At 42.5% G+C, this 20,132-nt stretch overlaps 1 protein-coding gene across 2 annotated transcripts in view; it reads left to right on the top strand.

Moving 5' to 3' along the window:
• Positions 993–20,132, top strand: part of ARHGEF28 (Rho guanine nucleotide exchange factor 28) — a 344,574-nt gene continuing 325,434 nt past the window's right edge. For both annotated transcript variants that reach the window (XM_018065570.1, XM_018065568.1), the window contains exon 1: positions 993–1,117. The gene's annotated coding sequence lies outside the window, so the exon portion shown is untranslated. The remainder of the gene's footprint in view (positions 1,118–20,132) is intronic.

Raw genomic sequence — 20,132 nt, 5'->3', positions numbered from 1 at the left:
GAGGCTTCTCTGCTTGGGGTTGTGATCAGTTCTAACTAGAAAAGCGCTGTGGATGGTAAGGGATTCCCTGTTATATTGCTGTTCATGGTAAGTAACAGGGTTTTCATGCTTTTGAGTTATGATGACTTCTTTTTTAAAGTTCTGATTTTAATTTTTTTGTTGTTGATTCTTTTTTAAAAAGTTAATTTTTATTTTAATTGGAGACTAATTACTTTACAACATTGTGGTGGTTTTTGCCATACATCGACATGAATCAGCCACGGGTGTACATATGTCCGCCCATCCTGAACCCCCTTCCCACCTCCCTCCCCATCCCATCCCTCTGGGTTGTCCCAGAGCACCAGCTTTGGATGCCCTGTTTCATGCATCGAATTTGCACTGGTCAGAATTATGATGACTTCTAATGAGCCCCTTGCGGGCGTGAACACGCAGAGAATCACACAGCTGCTGAAGCTCTGGGCTGAAGGATCGTGAGCCTCGAGAAACAAGAGGCGTCTACTGATGTTTAGGTAAGAACTGGAGCACGTTCAGTCACAACGGTGGTGGCTTTTGGCCGAGGGCAGCCTGGGCCGGCCGAGGGCAGCCTGGGCCTTCCTCGGGCCCTGCACATCGCCTTCCAGGAGCGGGCAGCCGGCCCCTGACTCCGGCAGGATCCCGGGCGCGCGGGTGCCGCCATCCGGGCGCAACCTCGCGCTCGCGGTCCCGCAGCCTCTCCCGGTCCTGGTGCTGGGGCCCGGGGGAGGGAGGCCCAGGCGAGCGGCCGGCGGCGGCGGGAGGGGGCCGGCGGAGCCCGCGCGGTACGGCAGCTTCAGGTTTCCTCCTGGAGCCGGCGTCGGGCGCGGCGGCGGGCAGGCCGGGCCATGTGATGCCGGATCCAGCGGCAGCCGGCAGGCGCGCAGCGAGCGGGGCGTCCTCAGCGGCGGGCGCAGCCAGCCCGGCCCCGGAGCGCGGCTTCGGCTCCGCCCCCTCGCGCTGGCCGGGCCGCGCCGCAGCCGCCGGGCGTGGGCCGCTTGGGGAGAGCCTCCCCGGCTCGGGCGGCGCGTTCCGGGCGCCCGCGGGCTGGGCGCGGGGGCAGCGCCACGCTCGGGCGCCGGAGGCTGCGGGGCTGCAGCTCTGGGTAAGTGCTCTTCGGGGGCTCCATCCTCGCGTCCCCCGGGCCCTCGGGGCGGAAAAGTTTGTCCGCCTCACCTGAGTTCGCCGTCGCGGAGCCACTTTCTCCAGGGTCTCCAGGGTGGGAGGGGGGTGCTGCCGCGGGCTCAGCGGCGCGGAGGATGGCCGCCGCCTCCCGGCCCCTCGGGGACTGCAACAAGTGCAGAGGCGGCGCGGCGGCGGCGGAGCGCGGGGTCCCCCGGCCGCGCGGCCCCTCTCGCCCCCTGCCGGCCCCGCTCCGGGGACCGGGAATGGGTGGGTGGAAGCCGGGTCTCTGTCGTTTGGGTGCCGGGGAAATCAGCGGTCTTCCTGCGGTGGAGAAGGGAGAGCCTCCAAAGCTGGGATCGCCCCTCCCATCAGTGCCTGGCTCCGGGGTGAGGGGTGCGCGGCGGGTCCCCGGAGAGCAGCAGAGCGAGCGGAATTCCGCTCAGGACATAAGCGCCAACGTTTCTTTCGCGTGGAAATATAAGTGTACTTTAAAAGGTATCTATAGTTATCCTGGTTAGGAGAGGCGGCCAGAATTCCGTTGGACTTCCATAGGACTGTTTTGTGGGTCTCTTTTCCACTGGGAACCTGGGGTGTGCGTGGTGGTCCCCTAACGTTCCTAATGTTGGGAGTTTTCCACGGTGGGGCATGATGACGTCCTGTGCCGGCGCCAAGGAGGCTTCCTCGCCTATGAAGGGCTCTGTAGAAGCTGGGTGCTCAGGCCGCCTTGGAAACCCAGCTCTCGTTTCCCAGACACCAATTAGATTTCCAGGAGAGTATCCATCTGCCTCCCTAGGAACCTATAGCAGCCTCTGCCCCCCTCCTTGGTTTCAGCTGGCAGCAACATCTGTGTTTGCCCAGCGTCTCCCTTCTTGACCCCTGCCTGGGTAGCAACAGACCGCTGCAGACCCAGAGTTAAAGAGGTTTTATCAGCAGACCCCCACCAATAGGCAAAAACCGTAAGATGTTTAGAAAGAACTGATCATTTGGGGTCCCATGGGGCTCCAGGTTTTCTAAAGCTTTGCCGTCTTGTGTTCTAGGCCTTGAAGATGTCAGGGGAATTGAAGTCCTTTTTTTCACAACAAAAAATCAAAGACCTGTTCTCTTGGGTTCTGTGGGTTGATCTTTGAACAGGATACTCCAAGCAGTGACAGCTTTACCTGGGAAGCTTTTAAATTTATCTGTCTTGAGTTTTTATATGCACATTCTTAAAGCACATAGGTATTTACCTTATCCTGATTTATGGCCAAGCTGACTCCTATGGAGGAAAACAAATGACTACTGCAAAAACCTTTGGCTTTTTTCTTACACTACATAGCATTTCAGTTTAATGTTCCTTTGTGGACTTTCTGTGTGATTGTTGTGCTCATTAACTTTGATCCAGTAGGAATTTGGATAGCATCAGACCTCATGGTTAGTGACTAGAGAAACTGAGGCACAGAGCTGGCTATTGGGCATGTGACTCCGGTGAATGCCCTGGCTAATGTGAGAAGGCAGAACAGAGAATTAGTGTTTGTCCTGCTTTTGATTATGTTTTCTTCCTTATCAAAGCCACACAACCTGGTCAACCAAGAACAGGTTATGTAACAGGTGTGTCGTTAGACTTTCCTTTGAAGCACCTCTCCTGTCCTTTAAGCAGTTTAGAAACACTTAAAGGTAGAGAGGAAAACAGTAGTTGGTAACTAAGCCTCTATGAAATTTCATCAGGTTCCTCACTTGTGTTTCACACCTTTTTTTGGTTTGTTTGCTTAATCATGTGAGGACTGCAGAAGAGTTTGAAATATTTTCTCATTGTGCTTTTATAAGAAACTACTGTTGTGGCTCAGACTTAAATTTCGCAGGAATTTCAGGTGAGCTCTGTTACGTGACCTTTGGTATATGAGAAAAGGACATGTGTTCTAAAGAGGTATTGAAACATAAAGGACTATAATATTACTCCTATATTAAGGATTCTGTACAGAATTGGTAGCCCCTATACTGATACTTAAGCCCTAACTTCACATTCAGCCAGAGTTTATGACCAAGTGTGACCCCCCAGAAAAAAGATTTATGGTATAAATGTCGGAAAACCCCTTGCAATTGGAATATGGCTAGAATGGTACTGCATAGAGTCCAGAGTACTCTCAAACTGCCAGGCCAACTGTAATTTTATTATGCTTTAATTTACTGATCAGATATGGCAGACCTGGTTTATGTAGTTTTTGTTTAATTGCATCTGTATTTATGTTGCTTTAGCGGGACCTTGAATTTGTTATGAAGAGATGGGTCAAGCCCAGCAACTCCTGTTGAGAGTTCTAAATTAAAAACAGTGTTATATTGGAAGTGCACCAAATTCAGGGAATTTTGCCATGTTAGAGTTGTACTGCAAATATTATGCCATGTTGTAGGGCTTGAGTCCAGATCCCTCCCTTAGGCCAGGCTGGACTTAAGAGTTATTTTTCTTAAGAAGTACAGGTCAGGTACTAGACCACAGAGCATTTTGCCCTGATTGAATGGTACTCTGCCATTTTTGTCCAGTCTATATAATCCTTAGTTCTTTTGCTATCATCTTGGTATTTAAAAGTTCTTAAAACCTCTAAGCAGTGTCGCTTGCTATTTTGCATTCTGTCAGTCTCTATCATGTTTTTCTTTTTTGGTGAACGTTTTTTTGTATGTATTTGACAAATATTTGAGGACCTACCATATGCCTGGTTCTGCTTTCTGCTTTGATTCTCTGTACTGTGGGGTTCATATCTAAGGCAATACTTTCCTGATTTTAGAATTCTTAGGATCTGTTGCATTTTCAGTGGGCCTCTGCACACTCAACACGAAGACTTTTGGCTGATAAAATGTCAGGTAACTTTTTTCTGTGATAGTGCATCTTCTTAGCTTAACTGCAATTTTCCCCTTGAAATTTGATCTTGGGCATAATTGTAATTTCCTTGTTTCTACCATGGTTGCTCCTGGACTTCTTCTCCTGGATAACCAAGGTAATGAGATTTGACATCATTTTTAGTATGAAGGAGAGTGAAAACATACATTGAATATTGGGCATTTGTTCCAGTGATCTTGATTTTGGACATTTTTATAAAAAATGTAATCTTCAGAGGTGCAGTCTCTTATTTCAATCCTCAGTTTGTTATTTTGAGGGTTGATTTCTGGAGAGGGTTGATGTAAAATGAGTGCCTCATAGCCGAGAATGAATGAAGGCCAGCATAGAAGGCGGGCGACACCTTCACTTTACACAATAGCAAGAGTAGAACCAGCGCTCAGATAACACGGTCTGTTTCAAGTGGCAGACTTTGACTGTTGTGCATATGGTCATTTTACCTTTAAAAATGCTCAAAATGTTAATATGCTCTCTATATTTCTCTCAGACACACAATCCCTTAAAAAAATCATGAACTATATTGTATATATTAACACAATGTATGGTTTAGCTCTTAGATTCATTATCATACAGTAGTGATGGTGCCCTTTTCAATGCTTGCACCTCTTCTTCCATTATTTTATAATTTAAGAGCAATTATCCTTCATAAATTATCACCAAATGGCTAAGAGTGGGCACTCTGAGGCCAGTCTGTCTCATGAGATGGACCTGACTCTGTTGCCTCTCTCTACCTCAGGTTTCACATCTGTGGAATGGGGATAATCATTGTAACCTGCCCTCTAGGGTTGCTGGAGGAATTCAGTGAGTTAATTTGCAGAGAGCACTTCTAGTAGTGCCTGGCAGAGATTAACTGTCAGAAAATGATGGTTAGATTTATAGCAAATGGAAACTAGACACTGAAAAGAAAGGGAGCTTGAGCATGTTCTCCAGGTTTCAGAATGCAGTGAGATGTCTGTGTGGTTTCAGGGGGAAGTGCCCTAGGCTGGGAGTCCAGGGAAGGAATGGAGACTGTGCCTGTGACCTCTCAGCTGTGTAACCTTGGGCAAGTATAACCCCTCTGTGGGTCTCAGCTTCCTCATCTGGTCAAAGAGGAACGGGTAGACTTGATGGTCTCTAAGGACCTGCTGCTTCGAACGTTCGATACAGCCCTGAAATTTGAAGGTGAGGAGGGCGAATGTCAATTCAGCTTTTGCTGTCTTGGGCAGCACGGCCAGGATGTACTGTCGACAGGGTCAGTCCTGCACCTGCAGCAGGCGGTCAGGAAACATTTGAAGGGATTATGAAATAATACTATTAACTTACCTCACCTTGATCACCAGACAGTCATCAGGTTGAAATGACTGAGTTATCTTTCTGGACTTAGTCCAGAGGGATTTCAGACGTGAAAGTCTGGAGCCCATGCCTGTGGGTCACAGACCATCCTGCTCCCTTTCTTCTGTGGAAAACCCCGCTCCTTGTGGAAGAGGGCGGGGTAGAGCTGAGAAGGTGAAAAACAAGTGAGCTGATTATTTCTGAATTTCATGATTAAAACATTTTCACATCTGATACACAGACCAATGGCCATGGCAGGGATGCTGTAAACTAGAAGGGTTTGGAGCAAAGGCAATCTCTTAAGGACTTCTAACTATTGAGGAAGTTTTTGTTGGGCTGAATGGTTCAGGCACGTCCTTCTGGGGCAAATTTGTCACTAATGACTGTTGTTTATTGTCTGTGCCTGGTCCTTTTTCTTGCTCCACCAGACTCCTGGTTTGCTATGTGGCCAGGTGTTAGTTTAAAAAAGTATGAGGTGCTCAGTGATTAATGAGATTATGGGTTAGTTGAGTCTCTAGCCCAGGATTTGAAGCCTGGCTATTTGTTGGAATCACCTGGGTTCAGAATTGTTTACCTTGGGGCCAGCGTCATCTTTTAAAAAAGGTGACAGTAGTTACTTATAAAAGGGTTTGCTAGCTACTGTCTTAACCTTTAGTGTCTGGCTTTCTGCAGCTGAAAGAATCCAGGAAAGGGTGATTTTCATGGCATTCCTTTTAAACGGTCGGCAAGTCATGTGTCCCCTCTGCCTGGTCTCGCGGACTCTCTGCTCCCATTAGCCAGGGCTAGTAACTGCCTGTGGAACAAGCCCTGTATTTCCTAACTTCTTTGACTTTGTTCCTTTGTTCCCTTTTTCTTTCTAGCTGAAATCTCTTGCAGTCCTCAAAGCAAGCTTAAGCCACCATCTCTGACACTGTTGACTGAATTATCAATTTTCCAACTTGAATGTAAGCCCATTTATGGCAAGAATGCTGATTTAGGCTACTTGGTAGGGTCTCCAAGCAGAATATACATATATTGGATGGTTGGTTAGTAATTCCACTGTTACATCAAGTCCTAATTTACAGCATCCCCACAGATGCTAATGGTGATGTTTTCCTTTGTATCCGGTGTGGATTGCATTGGAAAATATTGAGATGCAGGGGAGGGAAGGAGAATGTTGCTCAAGAAGTTGGATAGCTGGTCCTTCTCAGATATAAATGAGAGGCTACTCAGGCCTCTTTTAGGTAACTGTATGTTCTGTCTCAGAGAAGGCGATGGCACCCCACTCCAGTACTCTTGCCTGGAAAATCCCATGGGTGGAGGAGCCTGGTAGGCTGCAGTCCATGGGGTCGTGAAGAGTCGGACATGACTGAGCGACTTCACTTTGACTTTTCACTCTCATGTATTGGAGAAGGAAATGGCAACCCACTCCAGCATTGTTGCCTGGAGAATCCCAGGGACAGAGGAGCCTGATGGGCTGCTGTTTATGGGGTCGCACAGAGTTGGACACGACTGAAGTGACTTAGCAGCAGCAGTATGTTTTGTCTGGGGAAATGAATGAAATTCTTGTTCAGAATTATAGTCTTAAGACTGAAGGAAATGTGAAAGGTTTTTCTCTAGTTTCTAGCAAGTGAACAATCCCCATGTATAGCATACCTCCAAATGGTTGACCATTTGATTATTGTCCTTGAATACTTTCAGTAATGGGGGACTAATAACCACAGATACCCCAGTCTGTCTTTTTCTTCCCTCAACTTTAGATACTTAATTATTTGCAAATTGTGCAACATGATTTGATATACATGTACATTGTGGAACAATTACCAGGATCAAGATGATCAACACATCCATCACCTCACATAGTTAACCTTTCCTATGATGAGAACACTCAAGATCTACTCTCAGCACTTTTCTGGTATACAGTATCATATTTTTAAACTGTAGTCACTGATACCGTGTGTTGTCTTTGTTAAAATATCGATGTAGGTTCTCTGCCCATTTTGTTTGTTTTGTTTTATTTAATCATTTGACTGTGTGGTGTGTCATGTGGGATCTTAATTCCCTGATCAGGGATTGAACATGTGCCCCTTGCTTTGGAATATTAAACCACTGGACCACCAGGGAAGCCCCTACCCATTTGAAAAGTAAGATTTTGTTTTGCTACTGAGTTGTATGAGGTCCCTTATATATTTTGGATATTAACCCTGTGTTAGATATACGGTTGACATATATTCTCTCCCATTCTGTAGGCTGTCTTTTCATTTTGTTGATGGTTTCTTTTGTTGCGCAGAAGCTTTCGTTTGATGTGGTCCCACTTGTTGGTGTTTGGCATTTGTTCCTTGTTCTTTCGGTGTCATGTCCAAAAATCATTGCCAAGGCTGACGTTAAGGAGCTCCCCCGCCATGTTTTCTTCTAGGAGTCTTACGGTTTCAGGTCTTACAAGTCTTTAATCCACTTCAAGTTAATTTTTGGGAGTGGTATAGGATAGTGGTCCAATTGTATTCTTTTGCATATGAATGTCTGGTTTTCCCAGCATCGTTTATTGAAGAGAATATCTTTTCCCCATTGGGTATTTTTGGTTTCATTGTTAAATATTGACCATACAGGCATGGATTTATTTCTGGGCTTTCAATTCTGTTTCATTGATCTCTGTGTCTGTTTTTATGTCAGTACCATACTATATTGATAGCTTTGTATATAATATGCAATCAGGAAGTGTGACGCCTCCAACCTTGTTCTTCTTAAGATTGCATTGTCCAGTCTTTTATGGCTCCATACACGTTTGAGGACAAATGTTTTCTATTTTTCTGAAAAATAATTGGAGTTTTGACAGGGATTACATTGAATCTGTAGATGGCTTTGGGCAGTATGGGCATTTAAACAGTGTTAATTCCTCTGATTCCTGAACACGAGTATCTTTCCATTTGTCTTCAGTATCTTCAGTGTCTTACAGTTTTTGATGTATAGATATTTCACTTCTTTTGTTAAATTTATTCCTAAGTATCTTACTGTTTTTTGATGCTATTGTAAATGGCATTATTTTCTTTATTCTCCAGATGGTTAATTAGTGTACAGATTTTTGTATGTTGATTTTGTGTTTTGCGATTTTACTGACTTCATTTATTAGATCTAACAGTTTTTTTGGTGGAGTACTGAGGATTTTCTGTGTAAGATCATGTCATCTTCAAAGAAACATTTTTATTTCTTCCTTTCCCACTGGAATGCCTTTTAATTCTTCTTGTCTAATTGCTGTGACTAGAACTTCTGTACTGTGTTGACTGGAAATGATAAGAGAGGACATCCTGTCTTATTCCTGATCTTAGAGGGAAAGCTTTCTATCTTTTCACTGTTAAGTTTGTTATATATGGCCTTTATTATGTTGAGGTATGTTTCTTCTATACCCAATTTGTTGAATTCGTATTAAAGGATGTTGAACTTTTGTTAAATATTTTTTCTTCACTTGTTAACACCTTTATTGATTTATGTATTTTTTTTCATTCATTTAAGTGTTAATCACTATAAACTTCCCTCTTAGAACTGTCTTTGTTACATCCCATAAGTTTTGGTCTATTGTGTTTCTATTTTTAATCTCAAGATTTTTGGATTACTTGAGTTCTTCTTTGACCAGTTGGTTTTTTAGAAGTGTAATTTAATTTCCACACATCTGATTTTTATTCTGACATTCTTCCTGTTATTGACTCCTAGCTTTAATCATTGTGGTTGAAAAGATATTTTATATGGCTTTCATCTTCTTAAAATTTGTTAAGACTAATTTTGTACCCAAAATACTCTCCTGGAGGATATGTGTGTGCGTAAGAAGTATGTGTATTCTTCTGCTGTTGAGTGGAACGTTTTGTATGTTTGTTAGGTACATATGACTGAAGGTATTGTTTAAGTTATTTGTTTCCTTCTTGATTTTCTATCTGGATAATCTGTCTATTGTGAAGTCCTCTACGCTTGCATTGCTGTTTCTGCCTTCAGATTTGTTGTGTGTGTTAAGTCACTTCAGTTGTGTCCGACTCTTTGCGACCACGTGGACTGTAGCCCTCCAGGCTCCTCTGTCCATGGGATTCTCCAGGCAAGGATACTGGAGTGGGTTGCCATTCTCTTCTCCAGGAAAGCTTCCCGATCCAGGGACTGAACCTGGTCTCCCGCATTGTGGGCAGATTCTTTACCATTGGAGTCGCCAGCATGCATATAATTATAATTGTGTATCCTCTTGATGAACTGACCTCATTATTATATAATGGCCTTATTTGTCCCTTGTTACAACTTTTCTCTTAAAGTTTATTTTGTCTCATAAGTATAGGTACCCCTTTCTTTTAGTTTCTATTTACATGTCTTTTCCTATCCTTTCACTTTTAGCCTATGAGAGACCTTAAAGTTTAAGTGAGTTTCTTGTAGGAAGCATATACTTGGGTCTTGAGTTCTTGTCCATTCAACTACTCTTTGTCTTTTAATTTAAACCATTTACATTTAGAGTAATTTAGTTATTGACAGCAAAGGACACACTTGACATTTTGTTAATTGCCTTCTGATTGTTTCGTAGTTCTTTTGATTTTCCTCTCTGTCATCCTTTGTGAATTGATGAGGAGGCCTACCAGGGTTCTCCTACTGTCCCTTTAATTGTGGAGTGAAATCCCTCCAAGGGGATCCTTCTTGGCACCAAGCTGCTCTGGACTGAGGGATGGAGTGATGCAGACAAATGCTTCCAAGGCTTTTCTATGCTGTCATCCTCTGTTTTTGAGCTCCACAGGGTTTCTGCTGCTGCTGTGTAGTGTAGAGCTTTCCTGGGGCTGTTTTCATTGGTTTGTAGGTGGGCTATCTTTGGAAACCTTACATTTTTGAATGGTTTGTAGGTGGGCTATCTTACATTTTTGAAAACTAATTACATACCCTACCTTGAAGCCTATTTAAGTTGGTAAACCTTTCAACCCTTGTTAAGTGACATGATTTTGAATCATCTCACTGCGATGAATAGTGAACTTATACCAGTTTGCCGTGTTGTTCTTAAATGCTGACTCATGGTAAGTAGAATCATTCTAACCCTTGCTGAGATCCCCCTTCCCTCCCCAACATCCCTCCCTGCCCCAGGAAGCACTGAAGCCTCATGGTTAAGATTGCCAGCTGCACATTATGAAAGTAGGGAGACTCTTCAGCTGTTACTTTCTGCCTTGTGTTGGGTAAGTCATCTGAACTTTTAGTCTGTTTTTACCTATTTCTCCTAAATAGGGTTGTTAAAAATGCTTAGCACAGAACCTGGCATAGAATAATTTCTCTTAACAATGGCTTTCCAACCATAGTCCTTCTAAAACAAGATTGCTGACTCTTGATGGTCAGTCATCTCGAAATAACTAAGTTTGTTTTTACACACGTTGCTGCTGAGTCACATCTCTTCATTCATGGATGTGTACACTTGGCTTCTTAGTCCCATGAATAAAACAATATTTATCTAAATTTCCTGTATGTGACCATCTGTTCCAGCCTTTCAGAGTCTTTTAGATTGTTTGTCTATACATTAATCATTCACAACCCTTTTTTATTCCAAGTTATCCACAGATTGGATATGTGTTTCTTCAGTGTTTTAAGGAATAAATTTGTTGCCTAGTCTGAGGTCAAGGGCAGAACAATTTGATGTTTCCATACACAGGGCTTCCCCTGTGGCTCATTGGTAAAGAATCTGCCTGCAATTCAGGAGACCTAGGTTCAATGCCTGGGTTGGGAAGATCCCCTGGAGGAGGAAATGGCAACCCACTCCAGGATTGCCTGGTGAATCCCATGGACAAGAGGAGCCTGGTGGGCTACAATCAATAGGGTCGCAAAGAGTTGGACAGGACTGAGCACACTCGCACACACAGACTTTATTTCAGGTTAATGTTTATCAAATTTAGGTAAAGTTGTTCAGAGACTTATTCCTGTTTGCACTAGCATCTGATTCTTAATTCTCCATCCTGTCGTAAGGAAGGATATATGCTATTTCAACCAAATCTACTGTACATCTGCTATATGGAATTACCAATTTGGCGACCACATAGTGGAGTGGGCAATGGCACCCCGCTCCAGTACTCTTGCCTGGAAAATCCAATGGATGGAGAAGCCTGGTGGGCTGCAGTCCATGGGGTCGCTGAGGGTCGGACATGACTGAATGACTTCACTTTCAGTTTTCACTTTCATGCATTGGAGAAGGAAATGGCAACCCACTCCAGTGTTCTTGCCTGGAGAATCCCAGGGATGGGGGAGCCTGGTGGGCTGCCGTCTATGGGGTCGCACAGAGTCGGGACACGATTGAAGTGACTTAGCAGTAACAGTAGTGGAGTCAGGTTAGTCTCACGTGACTTATTCTTACAGAACTTACACTGGCTCCAGGTAGCTACTGCTTCCTCTGAGATACTCAGACACCAGCTTTTTAATCTACTCTAGAATCTTGCTTATGATGAGTTTGAAGCTCCTTCTGTCTCTAGTTTTTGTTTTTTAGAAAAATTTTTATTGGAGTATAGTTGATTTACAGTGTTGTGTTAGTTTCAGGTATATAGTAGAGTGAATCTGTTACACATATATCCACTGTTTTTTAGATTCTTTTCCCACATGGGTCATTAGGATTGGCTTTTTTGAAAATTGGCTGTCTCCTGTGTTTGAATCCTGTCGTTGTCCACAGTTCTTGGTAGATTATGATTGGAAAATCTCATTGGGTTCTTTCCCATCTTGACCCTGTCCAGAGGCAGCAACTTGTTCAGCACCTCTGGGTGTCCTCTTAGGATCGACTTTCCCACTTATAGAAGTTCTTTCTGTCCTCTTCAAGTGGAAGGTTTTCTTCCTCCAAGAGTAGACAAAATCTCAGTTGCTGTAGAGGAGTTCTCCTTATCATTCATCTACACTACATCACCAGACCTAAGAAAATCTATCTATTCCTTCCTTGATGTTCTGCCTTAAAGAAATTGAAATAAAAATCTGATTATCTTTAGTTTTTTTGGCAACCTCATGTTATTTGGGCCTTTAGTCTGTCTGACACAGCTCTTAAGAGCATGCTGTCTTCATTATCTGTGCTGGAAAAGAGGCAGGGAGGAGGATAAAAGCAAAGCAATTATTTTTATCATCTGAATGGAAAACAGCACAATGCTGGGAACTGGGAGGCCTGGCTTTAGTCTTGCGCTCCTTGAACATAATCATCTCTCTATATGGCCACCAAATCCATCTCCTCTCCAAATGGGAGGTCTTGGGTTACTTCTTTGAACCATGGTGATTTCTTTAGGTAGTGATTTCACTGATTGATAATAACATTTGGATGGGCTTCCCTGCTAGCTCAGCTGTAAAGAATCTGCCTGCAATGCAGGAGATGTATTGTGTAGGAGATGTGGGTTCGATCCTACTGTGTATTAGTATATAAATTCGTGTGTAAGAAATGGCTCATTTAACTCTTCATTGTTACCTTTTATGAAATCACCAGCTTTGCAACTTGTCAGAAGTTCTCAGTGATGAATTTCTGGAAGTTGTTTTTATACCCGTTATCCCAGCCCTTAAAGACTTCGCCAGTTTCCTGCGGGCCACTCACTATTCTTGGCTGTAAGGGGCAATACACAAAACCTATTGTCTGAGCTTTATTAAGTTTTAAATGGATGCATTCTTAGGGGGAATAAAATAGAAGCATTTCTCTTAAATGGTATCATTCATGTCAAAGTTGTTCTATAAAATACATATGTATTTTTCTTCTCCCATTTAATAACCAGAAATGTTGATAGCCTGCTAATTGAATATAAAACACAATGTCAAAAATCTTTAAAATCAGTCATGGGAATTCAAGTTGTTCTTTGTTCTTTACTTAAAAAGATTCTATGGGACAGAAATTATGAGGCAAAGGTCTCATGGCTTTTGATTTTGGGCCTTTTAGTAAAAACTTCTAAGTTGAGGTGAAATAGATTTCACATATAGTTAAATTAGGTTGTTTTGCAATAAAAATGAACACTGCAGATTACTTTCATATCTATAGAAAGTCCCAAATTAGCTTTTGACTTGGTTTACTTACAAAAACGGGGCTGAGCTAGGGAAAATTCAAATTTACTATGGACAGGTTAAGGACAGTTTCCTTTTGAAAGAAACGCCAAGTAGAATTTAGATATTGGTTTGTTGGTTTTTCTTAAAATTAAAAATAGAATAAGCATTTCTTCTTTCACCTTCATAGTAGGAAACTTTATGTTTATTGGCTGTATGGCATCTTTATGTACAAGTAGCTGCAGAAATTAATAGACATAGACAAGATGTCTGGATATCAATTTAAGAATTTTTTTTAGTGGGAGTTGGACATGATTGCTGGTGTTTTGTGCCTTTTGTTTGAAAATGATGGTAGATTCTGTGTAAAAGAAACATTTTAAAAAGATAGTCTGGGGATAGCAAAGACTGAAGCAGAAGCAGAATTTCTATTGAAATCTTAGCACTGCCACCGACCTACTGGGGGAGTCATGCCCCCTTCTCCTGGCCCTAGTGACCTCATTTGAAACCTGAGGAGTTGGGCCAACCCCTTTTCTATGGCACATCCTATCTCTTCAGTTCTGTGCTTCTCTGGAGGTAAGGATGGTGTTTTAAGCCTCCCTTAGACTACTAGCTGACTGCTTGGTTCCTAGAGCACTTTCAGACACTTGAGTGGTCACATCTGAATCATTCAGGAAACTGGATTTGAAGAAGCTACTTCAGGGTTGCATCTTAACAGGGAGAAATGGTTGCTCATAGCCTGAGATTTCCCTGTGATGGCAGCTCATGTTATTGTTATCTGAATACTTCATGAGCAGTGAGGTGGAATCAGCCAGTAATAATGTAGTAATTATTTTTAATTGAATCCATACATGACTGAAAATGGGTATTAATTTCATTTTAGCAGAAGGAGTTAATGTCCCTAACTCCATTTAGGATAGGTGGAGAATATGCACTGATAATCATGGCATTTTTTGAAAAATGCCAATTTTATAATGGCTCTTTCTCTTTCTCCTCCCCTGCTTCCCCACTTCCCTCCACTTTGTTTTAAACTTGTAAAATCAAGTAAGTGAAATCCCTTTTTTTTTTTTTCTGAAAGGTATAGCAAATTTATAAAACCTCTGGTATTTAATGTAGCTCCTGATTAGTAATATTGAAGAAAGCAAAATTGTACTCACGAAAAGGTGCCATTTTAAGGCCTGGTGCCTCAAGATAAAGATATCTTATTGTACTGGTAATTTGGACACTGGGCATTTTTCTGTTTGGGATTTTACTTACTGGATATAGGGGCTCTAAACATTTATCCAGGAGTTCTTTCCAAAGCTTTTCTACCTCAGGGAGTTTAAGAGTTCTGTTAAGAGTTATTTTTTTTTCCTATTCAATCCTAGTTTCGCTGATAGAGAGTTCAGTTATTTTTCTGTTGACCAGTCATGAAACAATGATACTAAGTGAGTAATAGTTACATAATCACAATAGTAAAAGATGTTTATCTGCTTTCACAATCAATAGCCAGATGAAAAATAAAAGATAATTACAATTGCAAGCCATAATGGGAACACGATTAACCTAAGCATATAAAATAATAACATACAATTTAGGCGGCCAAGCAGAGTGATGTGGTAAGTGGAAGTGCATACGTGCACGTGTTTTCATCTGCCCAGCCAATCTTTCTCTTTTGGTTGGTGCATTTAATGCATTTACATTTAAAGTAGTTATTGATATTTATGATCCTATCATCATTTAAAAAAATTGTTTTGGGTTTATTTTCTGTAGGTCTTTTCCTTCTCTTGTGTTTCCCACCTAGAGAATTTCTTTTAGCATATGTTGTAAAGCTGGTTTGGTGGTGCTGAATTCTCTTAACTCTTGCTTGTCTGGAAAGCTTTTGATTTCTCCACCAAATGTGAAGGAGAGTCTTGCTGGGTAGAGTAATCTTCTTGGTTGTAGGTTTTTCCCTTTCATCACTTTATATAGATCATGCCATTCTCTTCTGGCTTGTAGAGTTTCTGTTGAGAAATCAGCTGATAGCCTGATGGGAGTCCCCTTGTATGTTATTTGTTGTTTTCTGCGGGGGATGCTCCGCAGAAAGAGAGAGGCAGTGGAACTTCCCTCAGCAAAGCCGAGGGGTCCTGAGGAGAGGTGAGCCTCCTGTCTGCCAACCCAGCCCCTCGGCCAGCTAGAGACAATCAGAGGTGAGGGGTTCCGTCTAAGCAGTTCCGCTTTATTGCCACAAACTCTTGGTTTATATAGGCAAGCAGGGGGTTTTGCAAGGGACTGTCTATAGTTGCACCAATCACGTTAAAGGTCAAATTGTAATATGCCATAGTTGCACCAATCACGTTAAAGGTCAAATCTTCATGCGCCTTCATTGTAATAGGAGTCCATGGTGATCAGGCGCTGTCCACGTGCAGGGAAATCAAGAGAGCCAATCAAAAACTGTAACATAGACCACGCCCCTATCTCTTCTGCCTGGCGCCATCTTAGCTCTAAACCGCAAAGCTAGCCCTTCTTTTTCAAGGTTTCCCATTTAGGGCCCCACAGTTTTTCCCTTGTCGCTTTTAATATTTAATCTTCCTCTTTAGTTTTTGTCAGTTTGATTACTACGTATCTTGGTGTGTTCCTCCTTGGGTTTATCCTGCCTGGGATTATCTGTGTGTCCTGGACTTGGTTGACTATTTCCTGTCCCATGTTTTGGAAATTTTCAGCTATTATCTCTTCAAATATTTTCTCAGGTCCTTTCTCTCTCTGTTCTCCTTCTGGGACCCCTGTAATGCGACTGTTAGGGTGTTTAATGTTGTTCCAGAGGTCTCTTAGGCTGTCTTCATCCTTTTCTCCATATTCTGCTCTGCAGTAGTGATTCCCACCATTCTGTCCTCCAGGTCCTTTATCCATTCTTCTGCCTCAGTTACTCAGCTACTGACTCCTTCTAGTGTGATAGTAATTTCTGTTTGTTTGTTCTTTAGTTCTTCCAGGTCTTTGGTACACAATTCTTGCATCTTTTCTATTGTTTTTCTGAGATCCTGGTTCATCTTCACTATTATTATTCTGAATTCTTTTTCTGGAAGGTTGCTTGTCTCCACTTCATTGAGTTTTTTTTTTTTTTCTAGGGTTTTATTGTGTCCCTTTATCTGGGACATAACTTTCTACTTTTTCATCCTGGATTAACTTTTTGTAATGTTTTTGTTTTAGCTGTTGTGGGGACTGTGGTTCTTCTTTCTTCTTCTGTCTGCCCTCTGATGGAGGAGGCTAAGAGGCTTGTGTAATCTTCCTTATGGGAGGAACTGGTGGTGGGAAAAACTGGGTCTTGCTCTGTTGGGCAGTACCCTGCTTAGTAAAGCTTTAATCCAATTATCTGCTGATGGGTGCTGATGGGCTCCCTCCCTGGTAGTTTTTTGGCCTGAAGTAACCTAGCCTTGGACGCTATGGTGGGGCTAACGGTGCCCTCCAAGAGGGTTTACCCCAAGGGCGACCTTCCAGACTGCTGCTGCCAGTGCCCCTGTCCCTGTGGTGAGCCCCTGCTGACCCTCGCCTCCACAGCAGACCCTCCAATACTAGCAGGTAGTTTTGGTTCGGTCTCCTGTGGGGTCACTGTTCCTTTCCCCTGGGTCTTGGTGTGTGAAAGATTTTGTTTGTGTCCTCCAAGAATGAAATCTGTTTCTCCCAGGCCTGTGGAAGTTCTATAATCAGACTTGCTGGCCTTCAAGGTCAGATTCTCTGGGGATAGCCAATTCCTTTGTTGAATCCCCAGGCTGGGAAGCCTGGCCTGGGGTTCAGAACCTTCACAACAGTGGGAGAACTTCTTTGGTATGATTGTTGTTCTCTAGTTTGTGGGTCACTCACTGGTGGGTGTGGGATTTGATTTTGTCGGGATCGCACCCCTCCTGCCGTCTCGCTGCTTCTTGTCTTTGGATGTGGAGTTTCTTTCTTGGTGGGTTCTAGCATCCTCCTGTTGGTGGTTATTCAATAGCTAGTTGCAGCTTTGGTGTTCTTGCAGGAGGAGCTAAGCCCATGTCCTTCTACCCCACCATCTTGAACCAGAAGCTGGAATTCTCTGCTAGAGTTTTGAACCTTCACTGAGTTGAGCTTGGCTAGTAATTACTACGAGGCAGGCTTGTATGGGTGCTGGAGGCTTAGAGAGAAGAGGCTTGGAAATATTAATAGCTTTTGGGAGCTCTCAGTGCTGTCAGATCAGCAGCCATGAGAGAGAGTGAGTGTGTTATGATGTGGAGATGGCAGGGGCAGGGTGCTCTCAACAGCCTGGGAGATGTGCCTGGTATAATGGGAGTCAAAGTATTGCCCAGTCTTTGTTTCATTGTTATAGTGTTCTAAACATCATCTGTATTGTAAATATGTATCTGCTTCAGTGACATTATAAAAACAAGCGAATTTAAGAAATAGATATTTTAATGAAAATCTGTATACTTAGTTCATAAATATAATTGAAGTATCTTTGAGATGTCATAACTCAACACTTACTTTGAAACTCTTATTAAACTTATGTAATTGTTGCTAATTAAACTTTTCAAATTGTTTGTTATCAAACATTTACAGTAACCGTTTGGTAAGGGGCAGGGGAGAAATTGGTTATTATCAAACTGAAAGTCCTATTTTGTATTTATTTAAATTTGTTTTGGCAATATGCTTATAATGACTTTATATTTTAAATTTGTACAGAAAAACCTAGCTCTATGCACACATGCATACACACAAACACTTTTTTATTTTCCTAACTACAGACACTGGAGAATGGAAGCAATTTTACAGAATTCTGAATGTTGGATTAAGGGGGGAATTGATTCTAATGTTTCTGTTGCTGGGCGACAGCTCTGCAGGACTAAGCACCCCGCAATTTGAATTACATCGTGGCCACCGGTTTTAAACTAGGGGAGGCAAATGGTAGTTCTTTATCTTTCCTTTGTGACATTAAAGAATACCACTGTGGATACCCTGAGTACATGCTGGCTTTTATTTTGGAGCCCAGCATTGTTTGAACGGTTCAGTACTTGAAATTAAAAAATAAATGCCTTCGTTGCCACAACTCAATATCACTAAACTTACGGAGCATTGAAAGTCACATAGCGCTGAAAAGATACTGACCAAATGAATCACCACCTCGTGTGTTGTTTTGACAGGAAGTGTATCATGTCTCAATAATTTCCTTAACATTTTTTCCTGCCAGGTGCCTGCTTTCTTCTTGTTAACTTATTCCCGTAGAATTCCAAATATGTAGTGGATTTCCCTACTGATACTTTTACAGTTCCTTTCCCCCCTTCTTTAGAGGAGCTGCTGCCCTTTTGTTCTTATTGAATTTGAAGCTTATTACAGGGAAGAGAGAATGAGAAGCCCTTTTGGAGACTAGGATTCAGCGAGGATGCTTCTGTCTGGTAAGCGAATCTTCTTGGCTCCAGCGTGTAATATTTTGTCAAGGAGGTGTTAAGACGTACCTGTTGACAGACCGGGTCTGAGGCCAGATGAGCGTGAACTATTGTTCAGTCATCTGTGCAGAGATTAGAGGGAATTCTTATTCCCTATGTATAATGCAATTGAATGCCTTTTTTTTTTTTTTTTTACATCAAACCTGAGGTACCTTGAAATAGAACAAGTTAGGAAAATAAGATCCGGGGCTCTGTTTTAAGCAAGGTGCTGTGCAGTGAGGTGCGTCGTGCCGGCCACGCTTACCGGGCACTGTGCGCAGTGCTCTCGGGGAGGTGTGGGCTTAGAACCCCGAGGTGCTCAGGGTCGTCTGCGGCTGGGAGCACAAACCCGCCAAGGGAAGCAGACCTTCTTGGCTTGTAGCATCTTCCGGTGGAAGTAGGTGCAGAAATCTCCTTTTTCTAAATTAAGAAATTATGTGGATGTGGGCAAAGCAGAATGTTTGTCGGTAACTTGTGCAGCTGTTGAACATTCATGTGTTTGCCTTGGGATATTTGGGTCAGGGGATTTTTGACTAGTAAAAATGTATAGGTAACATCATAACTAAACTCATGTACACTTTATTACCTAATAAAAACACTTGTAAATTGTATTTTTATCAGTGAGTTTTCAGTCACAGCATTCTATTTTATAGCATGCCTTATATTTTGTGTGTGTGATTTCTGTGATTTACTGCTTGCTTTCTTTGGTAGGATAAGTTTATGGTTAAATCCCTTATTTTTCTTTTTTGGATACAGAATTATTGCATTTTAAGTATGCAGTAGGTAACTTCTTTTAAATAAAAAAACAGTGGTTTCTTCCACCAGAAATCTTCCCTTTCTTGTGGTGTGAGATTACATGGTATAGATAGTGTCTTATGTCACTAGACATTAAAAGCATGGAAATTCATAGTGTATCCCATGTAACATTGAAGACTGTAAGTAGATCTGAAGAAGGCATGCCTGTCGAGGTTGTCACTTAAACAATCACAGATGGTCCTTATGACACATTAGTATAAGCTTTTAACTATGCTAGGGAGGTTAATTTTTCACATTTGTACCCTTTTATTTCAGGATAACAAATTTGTGTAGAAAAAGAAAGGCATTTATTGGCAGACCAGTCTGTTTCAGAAATGTTAACAACGAATGTCTGATTTTTGTAATGCATCAATACAGGTGTCAAAACCACTATATGATTAAGGCCAGGTGCATGGATGGTGAATAGCACTCTTGAAAATGTTGGACATTCTGCTTGGACACTAGCACTACGTTATGCAGAGTGACAGGAGTGAGGTGAGCTGGAATGGGACTCCTCGCATTCTTCTCTGCATTCCTCTGGCAGGGATCAGGCAGGAACCTCGCCACAAACCCATAAGCAAGACCTCTATCCCCATCCTCAATTCCCTCATCTGCTCCTTTCTATGACTCTCTGAGCAACATATAAACAGTTGTATGTACAATATGAAAAC

Source organism: Capra hircus, chromosome 20, assembly GCF_001704415.2.
Source record: "Capra hircus breed San Clemente chromosome 20, ASM170441v1, whole genome shotgun sequence".
In the NCBI taxonomy this organism is placed as follows: domain Eukaryota; kingdom Metazoa; phylum Chordata; class Mammalia; order Artiodactyla; family Bovidae; genus Capra; species Capra hircus.
Note: the sequence above shows the minus strand (reverse complement) of the source record. Positions and strands in the feature narration are given on the sequence as shown.